This window comes from Parasteatoda tepidariorum, chromosome 4, assembly GCF_982258835.1.
Source record: "Parasteatoda tepidariorum strain Cologne lab strain chromosome 4, Ptep-v5.0, whole genome shotgun sequence".
Classification (NCBI taxonomy): domain Eukaryota; kingdom Metazoa; phylum Arthropoda; class Arachnida; order Araneae; family Theridiidae; genus Parasteatoda; species Parasteatoda tepidariorum.
Genome location: NC_141758.1, coordinates 67,535,502 through 67,550,394, shown reverse-complemented (window position 1 = coordinate 67,550,394; position 14,893 = coordinate 67,535,502). Strand labels below are relative to the sequence as shown.

The 14,893-nt window shown below is 29.7% G+C and overlaps 1 protein-coding gene across 1 annotated transcript in view; it reads right to left on the bottom strand.

Moving 5' to 3' along the window:
* The window catches only part of LOC107449198 (uncharacterized), a 39,465-nt gene that overhangs the window by 23,460 nt on the left and 1,112 nt on the right, over positions 1 to 14,893 (bottom strand). The window lies entirely within an intron of this gene.

Genomic DNA, 14,893 nt, shown 5'->3' with positions numbered 1-14,893 from the left:
TAAATTTCTTTGCACTGTTGGTATGTTAAACTTCACAGAAACGAAGAAATTAGGTTTTTATTAATGAGAAAAGTATTTTAAATCCATATAGATTTTTTACGAAAATTGTCCGCAAAAAAATGACAACTAATATATTTTAGTTCGCGGGCCACAAAAAAATGCCTCTCAGGTATCATGATAAAATTACTAAATTTTACCACATTTACCAAATTGTATTACATTTTATAAAATCATATTTTCTTGTTGATTTTTTCAAAATCATTTCGGAAGAACTTCGGTTAAAAATTTACGAGATTTCGGGTATTCCTATAGATTCAGGAATACGATAAATTTTATCATGATTGCTAGTTTTGACCATATTTTTTTCTCAGTGCGCGTGAATAGAAGTAAGGTTTATTCATTTTAAAATTAATGCAAGATAATAAGTATAGTTGATTTGTCCACTAATAATGAAATCCGTTTGACCACCTTAATTTACTAATTAACGCCCCAAAACAAAGGTGAACTAAAGATTTATGTCATGGTCAAAGTAATAAATCCGGTTATTATTAATGCTTACCAGTCACTAATAATAATAACCGGTTCTTTTGGTCTTAGTGAGAAATAAAAAAGGGGGAGATTTCTATATCGTGATCTGTGGCAGAATAATCGCTAAGTCTTGGTAATTTTTGGGCTGCTGCCCGTGAGAAACTAAAACAAAACATCATAGAAAGGAACCAACTCGAAGGGTATAACTCGTAGGCACCCACGAGCAAACATTTATATGTTTTTTTTATTTATTTTTATTTATTTATTTTCATTTATTTTTTTTAAAAATTTTCCAGTTTAAAATCAATTTGGTGCCTTGGCGATTGCAATTGGCGAGGAAGATCACGATACGGAAATATCCGAATTAAAAATACGAAAGAATGACATTATCCAAACTTCGTTGGTTATTATTAATAATAATAATGTGATAAATGCGCTTAACTTATTCACTTATACCGGCTTATTTGGTTATTATTAATATTGACCAGTTAGTATTAATAATAACCGATTACTCAAATTCGTAGTAACATATATATAAATTTGTATTTGTATGAACACTTGTAGGTCTGTTTTTTCATCACAACCACTTTGACAGACAACACATTTAAAGTAATCCTATTAAAAAGAGGATGTTAGAAATAATATTTAAGATGAAACTATTCTAAAATTGAAATAATATAATGCAAATGTATAAACTATAAGCTTTTATATTTCTTTATCCTTCAAATTCCTTATGATACTTTAAATTTGAAAAGGGATATTTTTATGTTCGAATTTCTATTGAAACATCACCATAAGTTCTGTAGAAAAAAAAACAACGTTCTTACAGGTATACAAATGGTATTAATGGTAATGGTACATTCTTACAGGTATTCGTACAACGTTTCTACAGGAAACAATGTACAAATTATTATTCATTCACAACAAAAGTTTGATTTCAAATCAGCTAATTTCTATTACAAATATCAATGCCAGGCTGACGACAGCAAACGATTCTCCAGTTACAATTGACCTTAACTGGCAAATCATTTGCTGTCAGTAACTAGCGAATTGTTTAAAAAAAGTTGTCGTTTTATTTTTTATTTTATTTTATAACCGTCGTTGAACAGCCGTCCCAATTTTATGGGTTTACGACTACTAATGTTTAACTCCGTAGCCTTGTAATTTTGAACCCAATCCAGAAGACAAGGGAACTCCTGGATCGAGTATTGGGAGAAATTTGCTTTCGTAGAGGACTTTTTTGATGGAGCTAGCCCACATTTGCGTTACATGGAGAGGAAGACCCAGAGAACCTCCCACGGTTAGCCTGACGGCAAGGGGACTCTAACCCATGATCCGTCTACCACTTAGGATATCTCACATCAGCACTGTGGTCGGTGCAAGTCGGATGCAGAATTCGTATCAACTGGGATTCGAACCCGGTTCGCTTCATAGGAAGGCGAACGCTCTATCCCCTGAGCCATCGCTGCTCAAGTTTTCGTTTTAGAATGAATGGTTGAAAATGAGCTACAATCACGTGAGTTGAGATATCTTTAGGAATATTAATTTGACGGTGGATTATGGTAGTCCGCTTATGCTCTCATAATTCAATGAGGAAAAATTCACAAATGATCATCTAGATAACCTGGCATAGCGAATGAAAAATAATTAAGTATTACAGAACGCTCAGTAAACAATTTTTAGATTAAAGCTATAAGTTAGCAATTATAACTGATGTTATCATCAAAATATTTGAAAGAACTGAATTGCTTATAGTTTAATTGGGTATTTGTTATACTCGAGAAGACGATTACTGATACAAAGACAAATGACCTATGACCTAAGCGCCAGATGATTGTTTATAAACAAGGTGTGTTAATGTCGAGCTATGTCTCTCCACATAAGTTAATTAATTAACGTTAATTAAATACATCTCCGTATCGCAAATCATATTTGTTAAAATATAATTATCTCCCTTCTACGTATGATATTTTACTTAACTTAGATTTAATATTTGTTTATGCATTTTATTGTAACCGTGATGTATTTTTGCTTTGTATATCTTGTGTTGTTTGCTTATGTTCTATATGACATCGTGCCTGTCTTTGCGTTAAATAAGAATTATATAGTGAAAGATTGGTAGAAATATTTGTGAAAGAAGGTAGAATGTGTCACATAAGAGAATTGATACTGGACGGGCTAGGCTTACTTGAAATATAACGGAAAGGACAGCTGATAACGCAAACAAATGACACGTTTCAACATCCAATCAGGATCGGGATAACCAGGCTACGTCACTTACAGGTATAACATTTAAAACAATAGCTTCCTCTATACCAATGAGAAAATTTAATTTTTTAAGTGTCTCTGATCTTACAAATATATTTAAAATTCGTAAATCAGCGTTCGTAATTTGCTTAAAATTTTATTCAAACACACAGCTTCATGTTGAATTTTGTATTTTAGTGCAATCCGGTAAACAAAAACACATCCTTTTTTTATTATACGTATATTGATATTAGTATATAGATATAGATATTATAGATATTAATATACTGATCATATATATATATGTATAAATATTCCATTCCTTACTAATTTAATTAAACTAAACTAATTATTATAAACAAATTATAATTGATAGCATTTAACTAAATTATCAACAGTACATAACCATGCATTTACACTAGTTGCATCATAAATTAACTTCATCATAGGATAATATTTCATATTATTTTACACTATTATTTAAAATAATATGTGTTACTTTTAAGAACATTTTTTAAGTACTAAGGTAAAGTAAAATAATTCATATTGAGAAAATTAAAATGACTTTTCTAAGGTTTTTCAATTTCTAAAGGGTAAAGTTGATTTTCTTGGACAGTTTCCTAAATTACTTTTTTCAAACCACGTGCTTTTTTCAATATTATAGAACTTCTTGCGCATTAAATTCAGGAATATAGACTTAAAAATATTCTATTGTATAGTATTTGGTGCAACTATAACGGTGTCCATGGCAACAAACTATGGCTGTTTTCTGCTGTTTGTGATCTGACTTTCCATTACTTTAGCTGTATTATAACAGTTAAACGGTAGGAAAAGCTAATATAGCATATAATTAATTTACTTTCGAAACATTTTATCTTTACTGTCTGTCGAAAGAAAGGAATAAAAAATTAAACTTTATTCTTTAAACATTTATACTTTTCTGCATATGTGAATAATGATAACGGTGAAATTTTAGGAAAGGAATATTCCGATTTTTGAGTATTTGCATGATGAAAACGGCATTATTACAATAAAAACAGGTTGAGAGGTGATGGCTCAGGGGATAGAGCTTTTGCCTTCCAATGAGGTGAACCGGGTTCGAATCCCAGCGATGGCTGGTAGATACGAATTCTGCATCCGACTTGCACCGATCACAGTACTGACGTAAAATATCCTCAGTGGTGGACGGATAATGGGTTACAGTCCTCTTGCCGTCAGGCTAACCATGGGAGGTTTTCGTATTTTTTCTGTCCATGTAACACAAATGCTGGTCAGTTCCATCAAAAAGTCCTCCACGAAGGCAAATTTCTCCCAATCCAGGAGTTCCCTTGTCTTCTGGATTGGACTCAAAATTACAAGGCTACTTAGTTGAACATTACTAGTAGTACATTCAAAAATTGGGTCGGCTGTTCAACGATGGTTATAAAGTAAAATAAAATAAACACAGGTTGCACAGCATTGATCATCCTTTATATAAATGTTTTTAGTATTATCAAATTGGTTTTCATATCATCTATTTTACATGTGATTTCGCAGGTTTCGGGAGTGTTTTTTTCTCTCTTAAGAATTAGTTTGCAACCCCTAAACCAGGGGTCGCCAAACTTTTTTGATGGTCGACCCCTACATAATTTTTCGAAATCTCCATCGACCCCCATAAAAGTAATTTTCTGTTAATTAAAATAAAACTCTATTAGATACTGTGTTCAGAGCTCATTCTAGGCAGAAAAAAGGGCAGGGTGCAAAAGTTTAAAAAAGGGCATTATTATTCTAAAAAGGCAATAATTTCACATTCTACACGGATTCTTTACACGTTCTATTAAAAAACATTGTCAATTAGTAAAAGAATTTTTTTTTTACTTAACTGAAAGTAGCAAAGCAATCATTAATTACTTATTTTCATTGATAAATTAACATATATATCGAGTTAATGAGCTAATTAGCTTAGTAATTTATTTAAAATGCTTGCATATATTAATAAAATGATAAATGTATGCTTTTAAGTGTCTGTAGTTATGATTAAATAATTAAAATGATTAATAATAATTATGATTTAATGATAGTGGAAGTAACTGCAAACTTTCAAAGACAAGTGCAACAATGGGTTGTAATGGCTATTTTTCCTTTCCCATATTAAACTATGTATTGACAGCAATGGCAAACTAGAGTTAAAAATAACAGTTCATGAAATCCATTGTAGAGTTTGGGGAAAAAGTAAAGAAGGGTTGAGGAAAGAAAGGGCAAAAAGGGTATGGAGTCTATTACATCAGGGCACTAATTTACTTCAGGGGCAACAAGGTGAATTCTTTTGACTAAAAGGGCAGCAGGGTGCTGCGCCCTGTTTACCCTGCCTAGAATGAGCTCTGCTGTGTTTGTACATTTATTTTATGATTTTAAACATTTATTAAAGTAATAGTACATTGTGTAACAATAGTTTTATGAAAAATATATTAACATTGAAATTCAAATACCTTATTATTAAATAATAAGTAATTATGCATAAGTAGATATACTAAGTAAAGAAACTGAAGATTTACTGCTTCTTGATCAATGAGAAGGGTGTGCCTGGTGCTTTTTTGCAAGGTTCGCTATATTGGGTTCAAAATTGGTCAATTTTGTAATCTTCGTGAAAAATACAAAGTGTTCTATAGTTTTGTCGTGGACAGTACTAATCCATATTATTAATGCTTACCTTCTTTTTTGTGCATTGATAATTAAAATTGATATCTAAACTAAACGAATGGTTTTATCGAAACAATAACTAATTATCCAAAACTATAAAAGTTTTAATAATGACACTGCAAATATTCAACACAGTTTGCAAAGATAGCTGAAACTGCGTATGATATTTGCATTTGTAACGTCAATGCTCGTCACACGTGACATTTGGACAAGTGCACATATGCATATGACAAGTGCACATATAAACTGCGCTGAGTTCGTGCCACTGCGCGGTGGTACGTAAATACTTGTTTCACCCCGGTAAATATACTTTTATTAATTCATGTTTTATAAAGAAGCTGATATTGAGTCAATTATAAAAAAAATTCTCAAATTTTGCATACTTAATTAGGTATGTGTGATTTGCGTATTGAGAACTGTTGTTCCCACAATCGACCCTTCCGATTCGGATCGACCCCCATTCGCCCCCCTGTCTTAGATCGACCCCCGCTTTTGTTAAATAGACCCCTGGGGGTCTATATAGACCACTTTGGCGACCTCTGCCCTAAACTGTTACATTTCTTTCAGTTTCATTTTTAGCAAAGATTGTAAAAAATGTAATTACAGGGTTATATATTATGGAACTTCCTACATATTTAACAAATATATATGGGTTTCGTATGGTATTTTGCGCATCATTTCTTAGATTATATTCAATCCAAGCTTAAAATTTTCGAAAAGTTTCTAAAATTATCACTAATAAATTTGCAGTGATTTTGCAGTGAATTTTGATAAGTATATCAATGCTGGTTGTTAATCTGTGTGAAAATAATATAGTTAGTATGGTTGATTATCTAAAATTAGGACATGCGCATCTACGAACATAAAAATAACTTCGATCATCAATTTCAACTGTTCAATTTAATATTTAAAAAAACAATAACAAACAAATTGCCGTAAACTGGTGTTTCAATACTTTCATACGACAAGGCATATTAAGAAAAAAAGTATAGTCAAAACTATCAGAATATTGTTAATTTTACCGTGCTTCTGGCTTTATGAGAATATCGCACTTGTTTTCCTTTGTGTATCAATTGTTTAACATTGTAATGCAATACGTTAAAAATAAATACAAATACGAAGTATATAAAAAATCTCCTAAATAGAAACCCATTACATGTATGTTTAAATATAAAAGTATTGCACATAAGCTTGTGCTAAACATGTAATTATTAAAAAACTAAAGTGTGTATAATAATTTGGTATAATTATTATAATATACTATTATAATACCTGATATAATAAATATTCTATATAATTTCTCTTGATATATAATATCTAATATAGATAATTCTCCTACGTGGCTCCGAAATTTTGGCTGTATTTCTTTTCCGCCGGTGGCAAAGTTTGCTTTGTTTTGTTTACGTTACTATTTCTCTTACACGGCGAATCGACCAATGATTGTCGCAAAAATGTCACATGCCAAATCTAGCTGAGGTAGCTCAACATATAGCGCTTTTAAAAACGGAAACTGAAATAACCAGAGAGCATCAGCTGCGGCAATCTCATACTATTAAGCTAGGCAAAAGTGAGTAGTCTTTGTCGATAGATCTCTATTTTAGTATTTTGTCGAAAGCGCTTTTTTTCACGAATTTATATATTACGAATTTATTTGACGATTTTTGATTTATACCACGAATTATACTATAGCACATTTCTAATAGGTTTAACGAATTACATGTCATTTGTTTGAATTCAAATTTATTTTAATGACTTAGTATTTACTAAAAAGATGTAATTTTTTTAAAAAAAAAGTTTTTATATGGATTTGAATGATTGTTTTGAATTCTTAGAATTTTGTGCATTTGCAATGTACCTAAGTTAGTAGCGAGCGAAGCGAGCTTGGTTTTCGAAGCAAACCATATAAGATTGCGTAGCAATTTTCGGGGGTTGGCGAGCGTTAGCGAGCAGGGGGCGCAGTCCACTAGTATCGTATATTTTATCCAATCATCGAATTTATATTATATATCGTCACATTTAACCAATTAATACGCGAACGTAAACTAGTGCAAACCGGTTTCAGCGACGTAAAAACAATGAAGCTGTATAGTATCACTTGATAATTAAGGTTTTACATATAATCTTATATTGCGTCTAATTTTTGGTCAGGAACTGTACCAAACAACATATTATTTTCTTACGAGTCTTAAGATAGGCAAATTAATAAAAACTGCTTCACTAACTGTTGACTCTTTTTTAATTATCATAGATTTAATATAAGTGCTATTGTGGTGACACAAAGTAAGAGAATATTTAGAAATTTTGCAAGCAAATTATGATAAAATGAGAACTGACATACAAATAAGCTAATGAACCCGAAAATATTACATAAATTATGCTTCTAATTTGGTTTATGTGTCAATAATGATCTATAATGGGGATAAAAGTCGGATTACTGTTGTTAATTTTTTTTCATCATGATGGTACTTCCTTTAGATATGGGTAAAGAAAATAAAAAAAAAATTCTAAGTGGAGCACAAAAAACTGAGCTCAATTTTACATTGTTTTTTTTATTTATTTATTTTTTTATATTTTTTCTTTAAAATTCAGAAAACACTTGTGTTAAATTCTATGAAATATTTTAAAATACGAAGGAACGTAAAGGTAGAAGTTTGTTCGTATTAAAAATTTTTAATACGTTAATTAATTTAAAAATGCATAACTAATTTCATTAGTTCTAATTGAGAAAAATTAAAGGGCAAAATATTCATGACATTTTTGAGACGTGTAAGAATCAAGCGATAAAATACCAAATACACAAGTCTTAGTATAAAATATAGATTTTATTTAAAAGGATATATGAATTAAATGAAATATTTAAATGAAATGATGAATTTTCCTTTCATAACATTTTTCGTTTGCCCGAAATATTAGAGAAATTGATGAAATTGATGTCTTAATATATTTAAAGTTTTTGTCATTTCCAGAAAAAATTTGCATAGATATTACTCTTGAAAACACAATGAGGATGATTGATTGGAGAATCATATTTTTTTTCGTATTGATGATGACTTTTATTAAACACATGTTTTTTCGTCCTTCAAAATTTATCAAGCATTAGATTATTTAATAACATTTATTTAAAAAACTTCGGGTTTAAAACAAATTTTTATTTTTTTGAGAAGTAAAATTTTATACATCTATTCACTGTAAAATGTTTTTTTTTCTCCTAGAGCAAAAATATGTAAAAATAACTCCGAAATAAATGCAGTCGAATTTGAAAACCCCATATACTAATCATTGAGAATAGGGACTTGCTCAAGCTTGAAACAGGTCTTAGAATTCGTCATTTGTAAATAACCATAGCGTTGAAGTAAGAAAAGGTTGATTATTAATCAAAAGATTTTCTTCTTTCATGAAAGAAATTTGGAATGAAGTTAAGTACGGTAAACTTTTATCTCATTTAGATTTTCTTTCCGAGTATTTGATCGTTAAACGCAAATAAAGTTTGAACTTCGTTACATTTGAGGATGCGTAATTTTGCTATAATGTGCAATTTTTGAGACTATTCAATTTTGAGCAAGCCACTATACTTAATAATGAGTACGTGGATTTTAAATTCAACTGCATTTGTTATGGAACTATTTTGATAAGTTTTTGCAAAATTTTGAAAAACTCTTTTTTACAGTGTTGCCTTTGAATTTGTCTAATACTAAAAAAAAAAAGAAAATATCATTTAATTCCATTTAAATATTCAGCTTAATAATACAATTGCAGTATTATATTGATATCATCTAATCTATTTTCTGATTGACACTGAATACATCATCATCTCAGTCGTAATAAAACAGTGACAGCAAACTTTTTTTGATAATTATAAAATATAACAATAGGAAAAATAGTTTTTTCTACATTTACGAGCAACAAATAATAACATTTCATGATATGCAGTAAATGTGAAATAAAGTAAAGGTGAAATAAAGTAATCATACATAAAAATTTTGAGCCTTATAACAATGATAAATTTATATTCAGATTAAAACCTTCAATTTTTAAATTTCTGGCAAAATCGTTTAAGGAAAAGAAATTATTAAATTTTTATTAATTAATAATCTGTTCTTTTTTTAAAATTTTTTTCTTGAACTTGTAATAATGAAATAAGGAAAAGATGATTTAACGCTAATTACAAAATTACGCTGCTAAATAATGCAACACATAAAATTTGTTTTAATTGATGCTACAAAAGTCACAAAGTTGCAATGTTACAAAAGTTTTAATTGATTCACCGGGATAACGCTAATTACAAAATTACGCTGCTAAATAATGCAACACATAAAATTTGTTTTAATTGATGCTACAAAAGTCACAAAGTTGCAATGTTACTAAAGTTTTAATTGATTCACCGGGATAACACTAATTACAAAATTACGCTGCTAAATAATGCAACACATAAAATTTGTTTTAATTGATGCTACAAAAGTCACAAAGTTGCAATGTTACAAAAGTTTTAATTGATTCACCGGGATAACGCTAATTACAAAATTACGCTGCTAAATAATGCAACACATAAAATTTGTTTTAATTGATGCTACAAAAGTCACAAAGTTGCAATGTTACTAAAGTTTTAATTGATTCACCGGGATAACACTAATTACAAAATTACGCTGCTAAATAATGCAACACATAAAATTTGTTTTAATTGATGCTACAAAAGTCACAAAGTTGCAATGTTACAAAAGTTTTAATTGATTCACCGGGATAACGCTAATTACAAAATTACGCTGCTAAATAATGCAACACATAAAATTTGTTTTAATTGATGCTACAAAAGTCACAAAGTTGCAATGTTACTAAAGTTTTAATTGATTCACCGGGATAACACTAATTACAAAATTACGCTGCTAAATAATGCAACACATAAAATTTGTTTTAATTGATGCTACAAAAGTCACAAAGTTACAATGTTACAAAAGTTTTAATTGATTCACCGGGATAACGCTAATTACAAAATTACGCTGCTAAATAATGCAACACATAAAATTTGTTTTAATTGATGCTACAAAAGTCACAAAGTTGCAATGTTACAAAAGTTTTAATTGATTCACCGGGATAACGCTAATTACAAAATTACGCTGCTAAATAATGCAACACATAAAATTTGTTTTAATTGATGCTACAAAAGTCACAAAGTTGCAATGTTACTAAAGTTTTAATTGATTCACCGGGATAACACTAATTACAAAATTACGCTGCTAAATAATGCAACACATAAAATTTGTTTTAATTGATGCTACAAAAGTCACAAAGTTGCAATGTTACAAAAGTTTTAATTGATTCACCGGGATAACGCTAATTACAAAATTACGCTGCTAAATAATGCAACACATAAAATTTGTTTTAATTGATGCTACAAAAGTCACAAAGTTGCAATGTTACTAAAGTTTTAATTGATTCACCGGGATAACACTAATTACAAAATTACGCTGCTAAATAATGCAACACATAAAATTTGTTTTAATTGATGCTACAAAAGTCACAAAGTTGCAATGTTACAAAAGTTTTAATTGATTCACCGGGATAACGCTAATTACAAAATTACGCTGCTAAATAATGCAACACATAAAATTTGTTTTAATTGATGCTACAAAAGTCACAAAGTTGCAATGTTACTAAAGTTTTAATTGATTCACCGGGATAACACTAATTACAAAATTACGCTGCTAAATAATGCAACACATAAAATTTGTTTTAATTGATGCTACAAAAGTCACAAAGTTGCAATGTTACTAAAGTTTTAATTGATTCACCGGGATAACACTAATTACAAAATTACGCTGCTAAATAATGCAACACATAAAATTTGTTTTAATTGATGCTACAAAAGTCACAAAGTTACAATGTTACAAAAGTTTTAATTGATTCACCGGGAAACATAATAAGAATATACAATAACATAAAAAAATGATACACGTTATAAATTAAAGTTTTTAAACTCTGTTCAAGGGAAATGGACTGGTTGCGAGATTTTAATTGTAAGTAAGATATTTAGTACAGGTTTTTATTTGTTTATTGATTTTGCTTTTTATAATCTTTTTTATTTTTTATTTATTAATTTTAAAAATGTTTTTAGCTTGCTTTATTAAATCAGCATCAGGAAATTAAACATATTTTTGCACTTTAATATAACATTATAAATTCTATGACCTAAGTTTCTTACAAAATATAAACATTGCATTAAGATTAGTGCGGAATAACTAATTGTAAATTATATAAAACTAGGAGGCTTCGCCCCCTGCTCGCTGGCGCTCACCAACCCCCGGAACTGCTTTCGCAGTTCATTTCGGATTGCTTCGCAATCCAATGCTCGCTTTGCTCGCTCATTGGATACGTTCTTAACGTCTAGTTTTTGTATACTTTTTTGAATACTGAAGTTCCGAAAACTTTTCACTGTAGAAAATTCTAAACCTGTACATTTCAATATTAATTTGAAATTGCAAGCAGTTCACATATTTTTCTTAATCACACTATTCTAAATTTCAGTTGTTGAGAAAAGTAACTGTTGTAAGTTTTGTTTTAAAGTCTTTCCCACCAGAGGGCTAAAGCCATGTGTTTTAAAACAATATGAAATAGTAGTCTGCCGCTGAACGCCGGATGTAAAGCATCGGCTTTGATAAAGATAATTTTGTATTTTTAATTCTCTGAAGGGCGCCACCAATAATAATATGGAATTTGTAAAATAAATGTATATATTTTTGATTGTTGAAGAAGCATATCATTTTGTGTTTTCATCAGTGTTCAGAAGCAGAACAACTATAAGTTTTTTATTTTATCACAAAAATATAAAATGTATAAAAAACAAAGAAAAGAGTAAGAAAATGAGTATAGTCATAGAAAAAGTTAAAATCATAATATAATATTTGTCAGTTAAAATAAAACTTTTTGTTTAAGTCATTGCTAACAATTCAAATTTCTCCGAGGCAATTAATAAATTAAGGTAATATTGTTAAGTTGAAACACAATATTTTTAGTTTTCATGTCAACAATACAATTCAATTTATCACAAAAACGATTGTTTCCATTGTTAAGTTCAATGCCAACAATTCAAATTTTTCTGAGGCAACTCTTAACCTCTAAATATTTTTTTATGTACACATTTCTAAATGTCAGTATTCAACCACAAAACAACTTAAAGTCCTCAAATTTAGCATGAAGTTGTAAAATGTAATGAAAGAGGGTCATAGCAATAATGAAAGTAGAAGTTAAGTTAGTACTGTAAAATTAAAACAATATTTTTAATCAATGAGCCAAGTTCTTCAAGAAGCAGTTGTAGAAGTAGGTTGTTTATTTAAAACTTTTTATAGAATTTCTTTAAGAGCACAATTGTTAATTTGGGCATTTGGCGATACAACACTTTTAGAATTGAAGGATTTGTTACGTCTCATAAGGTATCATAATTTTGATCTAGTTGCGCTTCTATGTCATTTTGATTTATGTTGCTAAGTTAACTTTCAAAAAATTCTATGGCTGGCAACAGCATTTTTATTTTTTAAGTTGTTTATTTTTATTTCTCTCAGAATTCGTTATTTTTTTAGCGAAATGTTTTTTAACCTAACAAAATTCTTTGCCGACTGTTTTCTCTATGAATGAAGAAAATAAAGTAAATATTTAACTGTTGTGAAAAGAAAAGAAAGTAAATATTTAACTGTTGTGAAAAGAATCTTATTTAGTTGTACAAAGTACTTCAGCCAAAATTTGGGAGCCACGTAAAAGAATTATATATTAGATAAGAAACACATCATTAAAAGGCAGAATGCTTTGTTTTCAAAACAAAACAAACGTTGCCACTGGCGGAAAAGAAATACAGTCAAAATTTGGGAGCCACGTAAGAGAATTATATATAATAGATGCTTGCAGCAGTTTAAGAATAGAAAAAGTATTTTGTTTATTAGTTTAATTACTAAAAGTAATAATTTAATTATTTAATTACCCAAGAGTAATAATTGTTGCCACGCATTTAGTAAAAAAATACAAAATTGAAAATAAAATTTAACCATATTTGATTTTATGCTATGCTCTAAGTTATCATGGTAAAATTACCAAATATTACCACATTTACCTAAATTTATCACATGTTATGAACCTACATTTTATTTTTGATTTTATAAGAGGTCATTACCAAAGCACTTCGGTAAAAAAAATTTGAACTTTTCGGTGTCCAAATAGAGCCGAAAACATATTCTGATAGTTTAGGTCATAATTGTTTTTCTTAGTGCAGAATGCAAATATTTGTGCACAATTGTTTCTGAATTTATCGCCAAATAAGTTGTAATCTTCGAAAAAATTCACAAGAATCAAGTTCAAGTAAATCGTGGGAAAATTTCATAGTTTAGAGCAGCATTTTAGAACTTTTTTTTATGTTTAGAACATAGTAAATATTAGGAACCGTGTACTTTAAAATTCAAAAAAATCTTGTTTTGCGTTGATGAATTATTTTTAACGGAATTTATTTTAAAGAAAAATATTACACTTACATAACAATCAGTTCATCGTTGAACTACAATGTCTATACTTTGAACCAAAATACGGTGAAAATTGGCTGTAGCCTTAATAAGGCGGTAAATTTACCGATATTTTTGTTCAAATTGTATCATAATATCTTGTATGAAATACGATAATACACTGTCAGAATTTTCATTCCGAAATTATGGTAAAATAACCGGCAGCAGTCTGTCCATCCAACTAACCGTAAAGCTCACAGTACAGAGCATTCTGCACCTTTACGGTTTAGAAACCGCTTACAACTAGTATGGCTAAAAAGCCATAAATACAAAACTATACAGGGTCACAAATTGGGGAGTGGGGACACAAGAAATTTTACATGTGTTGAAGGGAAGAGAGGAAATATTGTCATGCATGCTGGAACTCTCGAGTCCTCTGTCGGCCATGGGATTGATAGATTAGCCCTTTCGGCTATAATATGTACCCATATGCATTAACGCAGTGTTTCCCAAACTTATGATTTTTGTGTACCCTTTCTAAATTTTTCGTAACGCTGTGTACCACTAATTAAAAAATTAATGTATTTTTTACGATAAACAAATTGCACTTAAGTTAAAAATCATAACTGGCTGTTGACACCACTAATTATTAACTGTTAACTTTGGAAAAAATACCCAATAGAAAAATACGTAATGGCAAATTTTCATGGCTAGCTTTGTTTTTAAGTAAAATTTTTTGAAATTATCGTTTGCTGTAAGATATTGCGCATACGAACGCGTACCCTCTCTGAACTGTTCCCGTACCCCTGGGGGTACGCGTACCACACTTTGGGAAACACTGCATTAACGGAATGGCTTTATTAGGTGGGTCTAATTGGTGCGATGAAATTCTGTTTGCTTAATAGCATTAGGTAAAAGCAATTATTAAATGATTTTTCTCACAGTTAACTGTTTGAATACCA